A 16500-nucleotide genomic window follows, 5' to 3' on the forward strand; every position below is an offset into this window, starting at 1 on the left:
ACAGTTAACATATTATTGGTTCAGTTCCATGAAAGATTTGAGTAAGTGTATGGATCGGTGTCGACAGTGACATATTGTTGATTCCATGAAAGATTTAAAAATTAGAACAAAAAGGAAAAGAAGGATGGAAGTTATCGGAAATACAGAATTGTACAGAATTTCAATAGTTACTACGAAGAAATAGACCTTGCTAGATAACAAATCGAATTCATTTTGGAGCTGGGTTTCTCAGCTGCTACCTTCTCACCGTGAATTAGAAATCTGAAAAAATCTTAACTACTGGTCTTTATTTAGTTTTGTAATATATCTCTCAGTTTTCACAATAAGCTATTTTCAGCGTTTGTATTTTGAGGAATTTGTAGAGCCTGGGCGAATACTCGGACAATCGACCATAAAACTGTGCAGGATGAGCCTACCTCCTGACACACTCTGCTGCATCTCTGGCTCCTTTGTTTCTTTTTTTCAATCTCCTTTTTTATAGACATTGTTTAGCGACACAACGCAGGTCCGATTACGTGAACTACGTTTACGATTTCTCTTTCGATAGCCCTTTGTTATAAATAAATTGTTTAAAGCAGAGATCACATTTTTGCCAGTTTAGTACGTAAGTTTTTCTGATTTTATACGAATTAAAACGACGAATTTATTATCTTTTTAATTTAAATTTTTGTTTTAATTAAATCAAATTCTTATTTTTTCAATTAAAATGTTTTAAATTATTTATTTATTATTTTTCTAATTGTTTTATGGCATTATGTTCGGGACACAAGCTTGGTGCAATCAAGCACCTGGAGAATATGTGAAACATTCAGAAATGAGCAAAAGACCTGCGTGAGGGGCGCGAATCCGCACAATCCGCGACCGGTTTTATTGTAACTAGAAAACGGTTTTATTGTAACGAGACAAACAGCGATCTCCGGAATTTTGACTCTTTGTTCAAGATTCAAAGTGTGTTTTAATTATGCTCACGTTTTTTTGACGATCACGTGTTGAGAGACACATCGTTGTTTAAAACTGTCGAACTGTTGCACGATCAGGAGAGAGTAATTAACAACACGTGTTGAGTGGAAAAAAAAACACGTGCAAAAGTCTGATATTATCTCAAAGTCTTATTAACACAAAGCTTTACCTTGTTTAATCACGTAGTGATGAGAATCTTCGCGAGAAGTCTGCTAAATTCTGTACGAATATCGAACACATCACAAAGGATTCTATAACAAAAATATTCTAGTTTATTTTTTATATAAAACCTACTCTTTAATTATGAGATATTTATAATTTTTATATCTTACAACAATCATATTGTGCAAGTAATAATGAGTAAATTAAAACAAAAAAATTTTTAAATATTGGCAATGTTAAAAATGGTGAGGAATATTTTTATGCCATTATAGGTCTTTCTCTAGCATACTAGAAGGATATTAAAAGAAAGATTCTTTTTGGAGGAGGAGATTCTTCCCCCTCTCCTTCCATCTATCCATTCATCGTGCTTTCCATGTGATTCCTTTGTTTTTTAGTTCGCCATTTCTTCGTTCTGTGGTACCATTTTCTTTTGGGCTAGGTACAGCGCCACAACAACCACTTTTACTTCGACTGCAGAAACAGAAACTCCGTCACGAAGCTAACTCAAATTATCCAGAGTGCATTTATCGCATTTAGCGAATCGATCAAAGGTACTCGTTTTCTTACAAAAAATATTTAACTTAAAGGGATCCTGGAATCGTCTGTATTACCGGCGAAATCACTACGTGATTAAACAAGGTAAAGCTTTGTGTTAATAAGACTTTGAGATAACATCAGACTTTTGCACGTGTTCTTTTTCCACCGGCGGTGATTTTCCTGCACACTAATCTTTTTATTAGTTGCACAGAATAATAATTCCTTCTCCACTATTAAAGTACACACAGTAATGAACTGTAAGCTGGTCGATTTGATCTTAAAAACGAGGAAAAGTTAGAAAATTACAGTTTTGTTATCAGCTTGTGCTAACCTCAAACTGATGCGCTAACATAGTTGCTTAATATTTTTGTTTTGCAGTTTGTATGCCTAAAGTAAAACCAGCTTACATTCAGGACAGGATTAAGGAACATTATGAAAATTTTAGAAATGAGTTCAAAAGCCTAGTAAAAAAGATCGAGGTTGCTAGGCGCGCGGGGAGTTGTTCACACGTGACAATAGTTAGGCAGGAGCGGCGCGCCTAGCACAGAGAGAATCTAAAGAGAGTGGGGCGGATTGGCCGGAAGTCGCCATTAGGGCAACTTTTGGGGAAGATTTAATACACACACATCATCACACACATACAAAATAATACTTTGTTAAATATATTACAGTGTTATATTTTGACTTTGTTAATATTATTACAGTTAATATTATAACTTTGTTATAATATTATTACAGTTAATATTATTACAGTTAATATTATTACAGTTAATATTATAACTTTGTTAATATTATTACAGTGTTATATTTTGACACTCTTACGTCTTCCACCATTCAACTACGCGTTCAAAAGTGCAAATATGCCAGAATATGTAGCGTCAGTCCACGTCAGTCTCATTGAAAGTGCGAAACGTACAAAGTTGCCCACCTAATGGCACCAATCAGAGAAGAGAACACGATCCGCTTCACTCTCTCTAGATTCTCTCTGGCCTAGCAATCTCGATCGCTAGGCAGTCGCATCTCGCCACACGCTTGCATTCGGCGGTGGGCCGGACTAATACAGCAATTTTTAATAATCAATAACTGGTTAACTATTGCGCAAATCGCAAAATGGTACAGGACGTTTTAATTCAATTTGACGTGATCTACCTGTGGGCGAAAGGTTTTTACCCTTACGTGAAACACCCTGTATATTGCGTACCATATTAGTTCTTACGCAACAGACAAAAAAAGCTTGTAATCTACTTGTCACTGACTATATTTAACAATGCTGTTTCGAATAATTACTGATATTTTAGAGATTACTAAATTTTATAAATACAGGATAAAAATATTTAAGTATAAATAATAAACCGATGGTGATTTTACTCTGGATGGTAAGACCACCATTTATATATTAAATGCATATATGCATGTATGCATATATCGTGCGGATTGGTGAGTTCAAAGAGTTTTCGATTATGAGATCTCAATAATGGCTAAACCAATTAATTTTATAATAGCCTTAATTAATTAATTGAGGATTTATTGAGGATTACTTTATATAAGAAACCTTTTTATTTTTGTAAAAATAAAAATCCAATATATTTGACCAAACTGGCAATACAATGGTGCTAGATTACCACAACGTTTCGACCGTCAATTGCGGTCCTTTTCAAGTGTAATAAACTTCAACAGTCACCTTCTAAAAGTAACAAAGATTGTCATCAATGATTGACAAGTAATTATATGAAAAAGAAAAAACAGAAAAAAACGAGAAAAATTTTTACAAAAACTCAACTTACTGCCAAAAGGTGAATTTTTATTTTTGTTTTACCTGCTCTGTGTGTGCAAATGAAGATTGAGACCACGTGGGTGAAGAGTATACTTAAAATTTTACATCTTCTTCACAGAAAGTTGGTATATTCATCTTCACCTTTTCTTGTTGTTATTGAAACACAAGATTTATAAGACTTAAAATTGTGACAACACTTTTTCGGAACAGTAGTTTCCCAAGAAATGCGAAATTATTATGGTGATTTTAATCGTACAGATGTAATGACGATATTGTCTTATAAAATTTGTCGCATTTACGCGCGTTTGCTCAATGCAGGATATTTAAAACGAAATCAGTCATCAGTCTCAACATTGATCTGACAATCATCTAACGGCGGAATTATTTCATATGGCGGAGAAAACCGTAGAGTTCTTCTATTAGTTAGAATAGAATTCTTTGCTTTAGAATCTTTTCATTTCGAAGACTTTCCATTTCAAAGACCCCCTACAGATACTTCTCGATTCGTCCGTTTGTGTCTTTAATATTTGACGATCCAATCATCACATAGATGTTGAGGGAAGACCCACCCATCTATAGCAAGCACGCACAGATCTTGAATTAGGAAACGCACACTTTTCACGATTGTTCTGACCTGTTTCGTAGAAAAAAATAACAGGATGAAATAAATCGAAAGAAAAAGTTGAAGAGACGAATTATTCCCGCGTCGAGATGTCCTTCACGTCGATTAGTGATCGGATCTTCGATCGTGCCGATTCAACGGCAGACGATACGTCCGGACGCGTAAATGGAGACAGTGCGAGCGAGACAGGAAGACTGGGGAGCTACTTTCCGTCGTCGGCGAAGAGAGGAAAGTTTACCGGAAAGATATCCGGGAAGTTGCAGACCGGCAGGAGAGAACAGCGCGACGCGCCGCTAACTCGCGTCTTCTTCCCTCTCCTCGCTTGTATGGTTTTCTCCGCTTCCAGCCGGCGTTATCCTTGTCCTCCAGCTTCTGCGCTCTCGCGGCGGTTCGTCCTCGTCCTCGTCGAGGTTCTCCAGCCGCTGAGCGCACGATACTTGTAGTGGTACCGCAGTGTTGGTGGGATGGTGGTGGTGATCGCGATAGTGGTGGCAGCAGCGGCAGCGGCAACAACGACGGCCGCGGCTGTGGCGGCGGCGGTGGCGGTGGCGGCGGCGGCGGAGAGGTGGCAACGGTCGTGGTGGTGGCAACCGTCGCGGTTGTGGCAATCATTGTGATAACGTAAGCCTGGGCGGCGGGAGACGCACAGTCGCGAGTTCCCCCACCAAGCCACGCGCAGCATCCAAAGACAGCCGACTAAGCTCCGCCCAACGATCGTGATTGGGTGACGCCGTTTCACCCTCGCAGCGGCCTCCGCCGCGTTGACCTCATCGCGATCCCCGCGGCAGGGAGGGTAAAACGGCGGAACATGACAGTGGAGATGGTTGATGCCTGATGGTGGGGGGGGCGATCTGAACCGCCGAGCCGTACTAAACCGTCTCGCGAAGAGAGGGGTGGAAGCCGCCGGTTGCGAGGGGCGGGGAAGCGAGCAGTTCGGCAGCGCGACCCGACGTGGGCACTTCGCTCTGTCCGGCCTTTCCTTCATTAAAATATTATTCCGTGCGTGTAGAGAGAGGAGAGAGCCCGCGGAGCCCCGGCGAGAGCCCTCGCCGCCGTTATCACACCACGAGCGACGCACACTCGCCACCCCCTCGTCACGGGCTTCATGCGCTCGTTCGCGCTTACCGAGGGGCTGCTTTTTCGCGCGAACTTACGGTTGTTATTCTTTTTTTCGTTCGTTTGTTCGTTCGTTCAGTCGTGCTGTCGTGGAAGAAGAGAGCGAGAAAAGAGGCGAAAGGAACGTCTCTTTGTTATCAGCGAAAGAGATCCAACGGTGCGCCACTCGAAGACACTTGTCAGGTTTTCAACTTGTGACATTCGGAAAAGAAGAGATCTCAAAGAGGCGAACGGAAAAACAGTGGCTAGCAGTTGAGTGGTGTACTTTCGTTTACGATGTGAAGAACGAAGATACCGGATCGTGGAAGGCAATCTGGGGACCAAGGAGTCGCCGATATCCAGGACGCGTTCTGCCGGATGTCGAACCAGTCAGAGATACCGATATCGAAGTGAGCCTCGCGAAAATCATTCCATGCAGGGAGAATCGTCGTGACTGACGTGTGAATCCCGCGTGCGATCGGGTGCCGGGGGTGTGTCGGGTAAGGTGCGATACCGTGTCGCGCGTCAGTCGGTGCCGCGAAGTGCCACGACGGTCCATGAATGGTGTGCGGATGGTAAAGATCGCTGGTCGGCTCGCGGACGACCCCGAAGAGACAGTGTGCTGTGCTTCGAAAATCGTTCCTGTCAACGTTCCTATCGCGCTTCTTCCGTCCGCGATCCCGCGACTCCTCGCACGAGGATATACACCCTCCAGCATGTGGCAATTCGACTGAATGTGCAAAGTGTCGGACACCGTTTATGCCGCGCAGCAGATAACTGCGAGAAAATCCGCAGGAAAGAGTCGTGTTAGGGTACGGTGAAAGATCCGGGAGGGTGCAAGTGCGACTGCCGGCTGAAAGGGAAATCGAGAGCTCTCGGGATATGAACCCAGGTACGTCAGTTTCTCGTTGATTGTGTTCGTGATTCGTCGATGATGAAGCGCAGTGATGATTGTGCTTCCGTGCTCCCCATCCTGGACGTTGTTTCCCCATGATCCACCGATTAGACAGTGATTAATGTCCGCGATATCGCGACAACATGTGCCGGGATGTTTTACTTCTTTCCGATAGTCCTGGAATTTAGTGAACCGCGTGATAAAGAGCTCTCTGAGTGGTGATATGTCTTTTGAAACTGCAACATTATTCATCTGCCCTTTCATGTTCTTCCATAATAAAATAGCAACCGAAATCGTAATCGACTGTTAGGTATCGATGCTACGAAGGCGAGATACATAAAGAGTACAAGAGATACAAAAGCAGACGCGATTAGAAGATTTTAACAAACCAAGCAACGCAGTAAACATTTAACCCGATTTTACAGTTGTCAGTGCCTGTGTACAATTGGCGCGGTTATATCAATCGTGCTTTTTAGAGAAACAACGGAAGAAAAGGGAAATGACATAATAGAACTTCCAGAGTTTAAGGGATAGCTCAGTAATATCAATGAGGGACTGATAATTGATTTTCATCATGAATTTTCATAGTGAATTCAAATGTCAATCGTCATAGAAAAATTGCACTTTCTTCTCGTAAACTTCTACTTTAGTTTCCCGAGAAACTGGGTGGTTTCTAATGCGAGATTTGTCCTGGTTTTCGTGGATGCGTTTAAAATTTGCATGGTCCGCTCGCCGTCCGTCATCGTTCCGTCTGTGAATTATTCTCACGTGAAGTGATCACTTTCTCTTCTTCCATGTTGCGACTTCGATACTTTGATACCATATTGGAGAACGAAATTATCTGTGGTTCACGCGCGCTGAAATTGATTTAGCCATTACACATTTCTTGAATTTTCTTTAACTTTCTGTATACACATGCAGACACACACACACACACACACACAAAAGCTATTGTTTAAAATGATCTGTTAAGTTTTAGCGAAGATATCTTACAAGATTTTACCATTGAGAATGGTCACATTTCGAATTGGATTGTTTCGAGTAACGTAGAAACTTTCAAAAGACTTTGGAAAGACTCTTGGAAAAAGTAATTTATTGCTGTAATTTATTACCGGTCATGACAATCTGACACCACCTACTTGGACAACCACTCTTATCACGTTTACCCATCTTGTTTCTCTTTCGCTTCCCGCGAAATGATTTGATTATCCTAAAAATGTTTCTAGAACTTGTGGCATGTAAAACCTTTCGGCAAAGGCAAAAAAAACGGTGTACACTTTTATAGAAGATAAATGAAAGTTCTTTTATAAATTCAAGGTTAACCTCGACTAAAGACAAAAGACTAAAGTCTACAGCTACGAAAAGCGATTCGCTTGTCTCGGCCATCAAGCAATACTACGTGGCGGACGTGTGTCGTACCGAAAGGGTTAATAAATGACTTTGGAAAAAAGAAGAAATGAGAATAGGTACCAGAAAAATCTTTCAGTGGCAATACGTGGCACTTCATAGTTGATACTAGCCGAAAGCGCGGGAAACGTCCAATTCTTGCGCCGTGCACCGCAAAACGTGCAACACTACGACAAGATCAGCATTTTGTGCAGCGAGGTGTCGTGAGCCCGAAACGCGCGGTGGAAACGCGTGCGACACGCCAGATTTCGATGCTCGCGTAGATAAGGGGAACCGGTATCGGGGACCGGTATTAGGGGTTCGCAGCCGCAATCCGCACCACCCGCTACTTAGACAACACGCACTTTGTTTACCCATCGTGTTTCCTTTTTATTTTTCGCCACGCGTGAATTCATTTTCGGTTAGGAAAACGCAGGCAATGCGGGTCACGGAGCAACGATCGGTCGAAACGTACTCGGACTGTTCGCCGTGTCTGGTACCACTGCTTTCTTAAAATTGCTCTTGTCGTCACCGTCGAGAACACTCGGGAAACTGCACGAGGAGAAATCTCAAAGAGGCATTGCGCGAGAAACGTTAGCCCAGTTTTCAATTTTTATAGATTTAATGTCGATTATGTACCCTTTTGTGGCGTTCAAAGTTGCTGCGTACAAGTCATTGACAATTAATTATCAAGAAAACAAAGTGCGTGTTACCGTCCCGGGATCTCAAGATCGCGCGCGCGCCCACGCAGAATGCAAAGAAAGAGAGATGGAGAGAGAAAGAGATATCTATTCGTGCGAAAGATATAAAGTGCAGGGCGAAGGTAACAGTTCTACCGAGCCTAATTGATTGCGATTAGTGAGAGCGAGTGCCTTTTTGGGTATGCCAGCAATCAAGCCCGTGCGAGCACGAGTTTTTGCAAGGAGCGGACGGAGGAAATTCGCTATTGGGGTCAATGGTGTCGCGTTGCCGATATCTCTCGAGCTCGTCGAGATTCATTCCCGCGCCCACGATGCTGCCGCACGCTCGTCCAGCGATTAATTAAACGCGATTGATATGCGCGTGAAGTTTCCGTCGCCAGGAAGCGTAATGGACATTACCGGAGGGCGCGGGACGAAAATTACGAAGGAATTTATCAGAGAGAGAGAGAGAGAGAGAGAGAGTCGCCAGCTGTCTCTCCTTCCGTTCTCCGCGATCGTGAGAAAATCGCGGGACGAGACGGGCGATTATTAATTGCAATTAATAGTCGCGGTCTATCCGGATTATTCACTGTTAATCGGTGACGGTTACGCAGCACAACGCGCGCGGAACGCGAGCACCATTAAGAGCGATATTTCACGGCGACGTCCAATCGCGCCTTACAAGCTCCACTTACGAGACTGATCCCGAGACATCCGCGATGGTGCGGCACAACACCGCGTCACGGACGTTCGCCTAATTGCGATCGCCTTGTCTCGCCTATCGGCAGCAATTTGTTTACCGCGACGACGGACGCCGGGCGAAGGATAGGCCAGTCAGAATTAATCAACCTGTTATACGTTACGGACTCCATGACCAATGCCGAGGTACATGTAAGGCAGGTTATGCATTTTACTAAAGAAGTGCCACTTAATATACTGCCTAATGCACTTTAAGCAATAATGATACGACACAAATCACTGAAGAAAGCAGATGACCGCGAGAGAAGCGTGTTGCGATTTTTGTCGACTTTAAAGATCAATTAATGGTCACTTAATTCGAATGTTCTTAATGATGTAACGCAACACATCGCAATGCGTATAAACTGGTATAAAATAACAATTTCAGTGCCGATCGTTACGTGCGGCATTTTGAAATGCCGAGATTGTCACGGCTCACTTTTGTTCTAAAGTACAATCGGAACTATAAATCTTACAAGAATACACTTTGATTTTTTCCAAAGAAAAACCTTGAAGGTTCAGTAGGTACCTAGACAGACCGTACCAGCTTTTGTTTGAGATTATTGCATTTGGGTCTTCCCAAATCTCGAGTCTTTTCTTACCGATTCGTACCGATGTATTCTCACTGGCCTTTTGTGACGTGTCGGTGTCTACGACAATGACAAGAAGTAGTGTCTTCAAAATTTTACGTAATAGTTTATTTATTTATTTATAGTTATATTCGAATTTATTTATTGCTTGAGCGCGAAAGTGATTCCTTCTAAAAGGAAGGTGCTACTCCATTTTACTCGTTTCTTTCTTTTTTCTTTTTCTACAGTGCGTGCGTCCGGTTTTCTAATATCGCAGCAATTTGTTTAACTGGGTGTAGGAGGGAGCGCTGACTAAATAGTCCCTCCGGGGCTAATTAATTAACGACCAGCGCGCACACGCACAGGGAACACTCGCCCGTTCGCTTTCTCTAATTAGACCGACCGGACCTGAACGAGTTGCTGGTTCTCTTATCCGTTCGCGGTTTCGCGGTGTTGATTACTGCGCGAATGCATTAATTAGAAGGTGAACACCGTTCGCTTACCATTCATTCAAATTACCGACGTTGACGATCGTCATGCGGACGCAATCTCGCGGAAGTTGAGTAACACGCTGTACGTGCGATTACTCGTGTATTTTACCATATTTTCTATTATTTAATTAATATCACAACCGATACGTGCACGCGCGCTCGCAACAAAAACGCATGATTTATTTGCCGTTTATCTGGCTGCGCGCCTCCGACGACCCCTTGATACAAGATTATAATTATAGCGCTCGTTATTAATAATGCGACGTTAACAGCTCCTAAGCGCATCTCATTGTGCAAGCGAGCACGCGCGGACGAAAAAAAGAAAGTCTAGAAACTGGGATTGAGATTGAGCGATTCACCTCGTCGGAGCGGCGCCCGTCTCCAAGTCGAATCCGCGAAATGCGGTTTTAATGGTCGGCCGGTTCTTACGACGATAAATCATTAGCGATTGGTGGATAGAATATCGCGCGGGGCTGTTATCGCGCGGGGCGCGAGCTTCGCGAGTTCTCGCGGAAGAACGACCGGACAGACGGACGAACGGCAATTAAAATGGTCATAATTTATTATCACGCTTTGTGTAACTTGGTTATCTGCGTACGTGCGGAGGTGCGAGGCTCGCACGACAATTAAAACGCCCGTTAAAGAATTTTTACTCCGACATGCGTCGGGGCCTTATCGCGGAAATCCAATCGTACGCGAGTGAGCAAGCTGGATCGGTCAGCACTTCTTTCTGTCGCAAGCGGGTAAATGACGAGTTATCTCTCGTCGCGCTGGCGCCGGGCAGTCGTCGAATCCGACGGACGTGACGCCGCGCGTTGAAATCACCGCGACGCCTCGAACGCGCCGAAAAATCCACCACAGCTCGCTCCGCCTCGCCTGCGATCGCGCGAAATCTCGACGAGAGATCGCTCGAGAGTCCGACTCGTTGTATCTTGTACATTTTTGCATCATCCAAAATATAGGAAATGTACGTGAGGGTAGACAGTAATTAGATCAGTAAAGAGTGAATAAATGTTGGTTTAGGTGCAAAATTGAGACGCAAAGTTTTGTATAAATTTTTAATACAAGGTCTTGCGTTTGAATTTTGTTAAAAACATTATCACGGACTTTCCGGTCAATCCAGTAGTAAAGAACTGAACTGAAAAAAGCTGTTAGAAGTAACAGCCTGTCAACCTGAAGATCAAGCCTTGGCGCCTATTACGGAACTGCTTTCTCTGGTTATTACATAGGAACATAAATACAAAATGCACCATACTATCGGAATTTGAACTATATAATGCCGGCATTATACAAACGGCTACATGCAGTTTTGATGTTTTCAACATGGTGCAAACATGGTTTAGCTTCAGTTCAGTGTGATGAATTGTCTGGTTAGCTTACTTGAAAAAGACATTTGAAATTGATTAGTCACTTATTTAAAACTACTTGAAACTGGCATGTTATAATGTGACGCAATTGTCGGTTTCATTAACATCAGTCGAAGAGAAAATTCGAGATCTCCAAGTATACCGCTTCCGGATATAATAATTGCCTAGAGTTGCCAGTGCAGTTTCTAATACCAAAAATTCTATTCTCTGAAATCTTCAGGCCTGTCAACTTTGATAATGGAAAAGTATATATAGGTATGTTTACAGTCTTTATCTTGAACTTTATGACTCGTCTCCGAGCTGAAAGTGTCCCTGGTCGGAAGACAGTGGAACCGTCAGACAACCGTCAGAATCCTCGTTCGAATCGCCCAAGCGCCGTTGCGCTTTCGACGACTCGAAACATAATCCTGTTATCTCGCGCGATCAGGCTCCATTAAAACGACTCTAGCCACTTTCTCTATCTGAAACGATCGGTCGTTTAATGGACACTACGTGCGCCGAGAGGGGCCGGTTCTCGATTCGCGTCGATTCAATTAAAAACGAGGGCGTCCATTCTTCGGCGCTCACGTTTATCGCGCGGCCGCGTTAATTGACACGGCGACCGTGATCGCCGGCATTAAACGAAGAAAAAGTGGTCAAGTCCGATCGGCTTGCAACCTGGACTGGAAATGCCTAGCTACGGCGCGGCGATGCCGCCTCGTCCTTAACGCTAACAATGCAGGACGTGAATTATGGTCATCGCACGTCACTGCGCGCATTCTCGGCGAAATGCGCGTAAATTCTCGAAACGTGTACTTAGCGCGCGGGATAATTGACGCACACCATTTTGCAGGCAGGCGTGGGCTTTTTTTCACCCCGCGGTTCGTTACCCCAGGTTCATCACCCGCGGACGAACGAGCGGGTCGATGAAGATAGTTCGTCGCATTCCACAGAATATTTCGGAATCGCCAAGTATTTGTCATAGTATTAGTATAATACGTCTATGGTATTTGTAAGATGCGATGTTCTTTTTTTGTTGCAATGTATAATTTAATTTAGTTTACACGATTTATTCGCGCGTGAATATACGGTTTCGACATAATTCTTATTTAATCGATTGGGAAACGATGTATAGCTATGCGATCTTTGCATACAAAAGTTAAACGTGTTCTGAAAATATAGACGTACAGTTTGTGCTATTTATGTGAAAACAACAACAGTATTTTATATGATAGTTCCGCATGATAGCACTATCTAGTCATAATTCCAAGGCAGTTTGGAATATACATTTATATCACATCATAATAATTTTACTTATGCAAAATATTTTAATTCCTAAAAGAATTTATAATGTTTTGAAACCAAGCGATAAAAGAAAAATTTAGTTGGTGCCTCCACGATAGTAAAACAACATAAAACCAATATTTCAGATATTTAGCATATCGAAGTTGATGTTATATTATAAACTGGCGGGATCTAAGAAACACGACTGTTACATCAATTTAAATCAATCAGAAATGTTAAAACAGCTCCAAGGCGACGCTTTTCAACGACATATAATTAATGTTAAATCATTGTATTAATTTCAAATATTTCACGAGGCGAAGTCGTAAAGTTTCGTGACGCACAAATTAGGATCGGGTCCGCGCAAAAGTCAAACCGATGGCCTGGAATCCGCGACGTATTTTGCGTTTTGCTGATAAATACTGAAATTCGAGGACACGAAGCGACCATAAAATTTTACTGAGCTGATTGAGCGCCGATGCGACGTGTGCATGCCCGCCATTACGTCGCTGCAACTAATCGCGAAGCGAGGGAAATAAACGCGCGTCGCGGAATTGAGTCGACGTGGTGCATGCCAATGAGAGTCGCCGATCGATCCTTAAATTACCGAATTACACGCGAGTTAGTTACTCTGAATTTATTATCCGCGCTCTATTTGAGCGTTTTAAATAGACGAGCGTTCGCCATAGTATCTTATGCAGCCTCTCCTTCTCGCTCCGCTAAACTTGTAAACTAAGCTTAGCGAGGTGATCCCTGCGCTTCGCGCGCGTTGTTTACTCCATTAATCACGATTATTAGCACCGATCGCGAGAGAAATCGCGAAGGCTAACGTAACGTCCACGTAATTACGTTATCGTAACTCGGGCACGCGATAAGATTGGCTTCCGCTTATCCACCAACGGGTGTAAATAAATATATCGCGCATCCAGTATCGCCCGGTGCTAAAAGTAGTTGCCGGATACGTGCGACGATATCATTGCGACTCGCCTCGATTGCTGCAAATTCGGGGCGCAGCGATTATTCCGTTCCGCGAAGCTCTGACGGCTACGGAGAACAAAAATAGAGAGAAAAAGGAAAAGGAACGTGACCTGTCCCCGCGAGACGTTAACGTTCGCCAGCGCTGCATTTAACTGCACGTGGAACGACCGGCTCTACTAATAAGCACAATTTATAATGAACGGGGGCCGGCACAGGGGTCCCGTCCGCCTCGTCTGTCCGTCGATTAGGAATTCTCGTTTCGTGCTCGCTCCTAGTCCTCGAATCCACCGCTCCGCAGTGGCTTCTCGGTGGCTTCTTCTGATCCCGTATTCATAAAGAAGAGGCCACCCTATCCTCTACCTATACACGGTGGATTTGCACGAGGCTTGCAGAAATGAGTCCGATTGAAACGTGTATTACCCTCGGCGTGCGATTATAAACGCATCGCAGTCTCCGTTTGATTGTTTGTTTTTTTCTCTCGAGCTCTTACCACTCTTTCCTTTGATCTTGCTGCTGTTAACGTTACGTGCCCTCCTGCCTCTCAAATCGATTCCGCTTTAGAGGCTGCGCGATTTCCTCGCCGTCTATCGCGAGCACTTTAATCAACCGGGTTAAATGCTGAGTTTTCCGGACTCGTCAGCGCAATTTGCTAAATGAAACCATCTGGAGAAAATTATGTTGCAACATTGACAGATATTTTTCTAGTAGAAGGATGTTTCAAGTTATGTTCGACGGAACCTGTTGCTTATCTCAAATACGCTCATCTACCTCGAATACCTATTAAGACCATTCTGCATATCTTGAAATGCTAAAAACTGAACATTAATATTGAGAGTATTTCCAATATATTTTTATTAGAAATTGATTATTTCTTTTGGTTCATATCATTTTTAAACAATCTTTTTCTAAACCCATTTTCTAATACCATTTTCTTATTAACAAAGCTTCACGTAAATTAATATAAAACCAGCTGGAACACATTTATCATCTCAGCACAATACGTCTCAACCATTAAACAAAGACCAGAAAATACACCTAACTGTTTTTGTAGTACACGAATCTGCTTACGTAATTTGCATAACGTATGCGAGTACAATTGATGCAACCGGGCCGGAAAGGATTAAGCGCGTGGCACGCGCACGCAGTCGCGGGGAAACGTATTCATCGCGAGGGGGATGTCTCGCTCGATATTTACATAAAAAATTCGTAGAAAGTTCGACGCAGGGCTGCAACAACGACGTCGAGAGCGGTGGCGGGACCGAAGGGGAGGCTGCTCCGACGACAAGCGGAGCAGCTACTTACGAGCACGCACGCGAGCAATGTGCGCTAGATTCTCCACGAGATTCCTCTCGTGCACGCGCGCAACCGTATATTTATCATCGTTGCATTGTTGCAGCGTGTGCCGGGCGTGCGTCGGAATCCGTCGGCATAACTTAACGTCGTTCAACAAGCGAGCGGGATACCCCCCGAGATCCTTCCTTCCGCCAGCCGAACTCGAGCGGGTTGCTTCGACTCCGAGATCCGAGCAGATTAACATACCGAGAGAGAGAGAGAGAGAGAGAGAGAGAGAGAGAAGAAGAGAGAGGCCTGGATAAAACTGCTGGGAACACCGCTAATACGTTTCGCTCGGCGTCGCGTATGCCGTAAAGGAGAAATTAAAAGCGCCCGTAAATTATCCGGACGTGGAACGCATTGATTTCGGCAGGCCGGTCGTCGTAAAATTCCGCCGAGCAGAATCAGATCTTTCCGTGAACTGGGTGCCGGCCCTCTGTGGATCTCTTTAGGACCAGAACAGGTAACTGCGAGCAGTTTGTCGTTCGATTTTTTATTTTATTGTTTATACTCTTTTTCCGTCCCTTTTTCTTTTCGTCATTTTCGGCCGACGAGCGGGCGGGCGAGCGCGAGATCCGCAGCTCCGCGATCGGTCGATATTTTTCACGGGGACGTATATAATTACACGTCATTAACGTACACCAATACCGCTCGGCGTGGACGTAACAATGGAGGAGAGCGCGCGCGCTCTTGTAATCGCGATTTCTTCGCGAGAAAACGCTGGCGTAATTCCCGTCGGAGAAAGTCGCAATTATTTATTTCTCGGACGGCACAAATTACACTGATATCACTAATAAAATTCCAATATCGTTGCAATTTACATAATGCAACATAGTAATGCGTATATAAATATGATATTACAATATATATGTGTATATAAATACGAATGATAGTAATTTGATGATGATAGTTGGTAGTATTTTGCACGTACTTTGATATTACAACTGATCTTTTCACTCTGCTGTAATTGTTTCAACGAATCATTACATATCATGTAAACATCCGTGACACCACGATTAACGCTAAAGTAACGCATTCTCACCTCGAAATGCCTGGTGATCGGCGATCGCATACTCGTGATACTCGCAGCGCGAATTACTCGCACGTTGCTCAAGACGCTACGCTAGAGCTTCCGAGGCACTTGACGTTAAGAAGAAGTAGCGCGTAAGAGAACTTTGTACCCGAGAGAAAAGAAGAATAAAAAAACCAGAGGGATTAACCGCTAATAAAGTACAGCGAGTGAGGAGAAGAGTGCGCGTGCGTGGAGAACAATCTTGACCGGATGAACCAGTCTCTGCCGGTTCCTCTGTCAGTGTTACGTTAGATTACGTTTCGGTATTACTTCTTTCTCTCTCTCTCTCTCTCTCGTCCGGTAACACACGAAATCTACCTGGCACATAAGCAGCGCGTTCTTTACGATACTACCAGCCAGCCTCCGCGACGCCGAGCGACGCGGGCGAACCATGAACATGACTGAGGCTCGGTATTAGGCGCCTTTATGTCGGCACAATGCCGTTTATTATCATAATCTATTATCGCGGCTTACGCGAACGCGCCTCGACGATCCGTTACTAACGCAAAGCCAAGCTGGCAGCCAGCCGATATACCTCGAGGAATCCTTTCCACGCTCGTTACCCGTTCCTGAGTCCTT

General features: G+C 43.8%; 1 protein-coding gene and 1 long non-coding RNA gene across 2 annotated transcripts in view; one reads left to right on the forward strand and one right to left on the reverse strand.

Annotated features, from left to right (window-relative positions):
• Nucleotides 1-3188: 3188 nt before the first annotated feature.
• LOC105279518 lies at nucleotides 3189-4543 on the reverse strand. Its single transcript, XR_893952.3, has 2 exons — nucleotides 3476-4543; nucleotides 3189-3343 (listed from the first exon to the last, which is right to left on the reverse strand). It is a non-coding gene; the product is annotated as an uncharacterized LOC105279518 (long non-coding RNA).
• A 453-nt stretch (nucleotides 4544-4996) lies between these two features.
• Nucleotides 4997-16500, forward strand: part of LOC105279517 (zinc finger homeobox protein 3) — a 137722-nt gene continuing 126218 nt past the window's right edge. The window contains exon 1 of the mRNA XM_026972446.1: nucleotides 4997-6042. The gene's annotated coding sequence lies outside the window, so the exon portion shown is untranslated. The remainder of the gene's footprint in view (nucleotides 6043-16500) is intronic.

This window comes from Ooceraea biroi, chromosome 9 (assembly GCF_003672135.1).
Source record: "Ooceraea biroi isolate clonal line C1 chromosome 9, Obir_v5.4, whole genome shotgun sequence".
Lineage (NCBI taxonomy): Eukaryota > Metazoa > Arthropoda > Insecta > Hymenoptera > Formicidae > Ooceraea > Ooceraea biroi.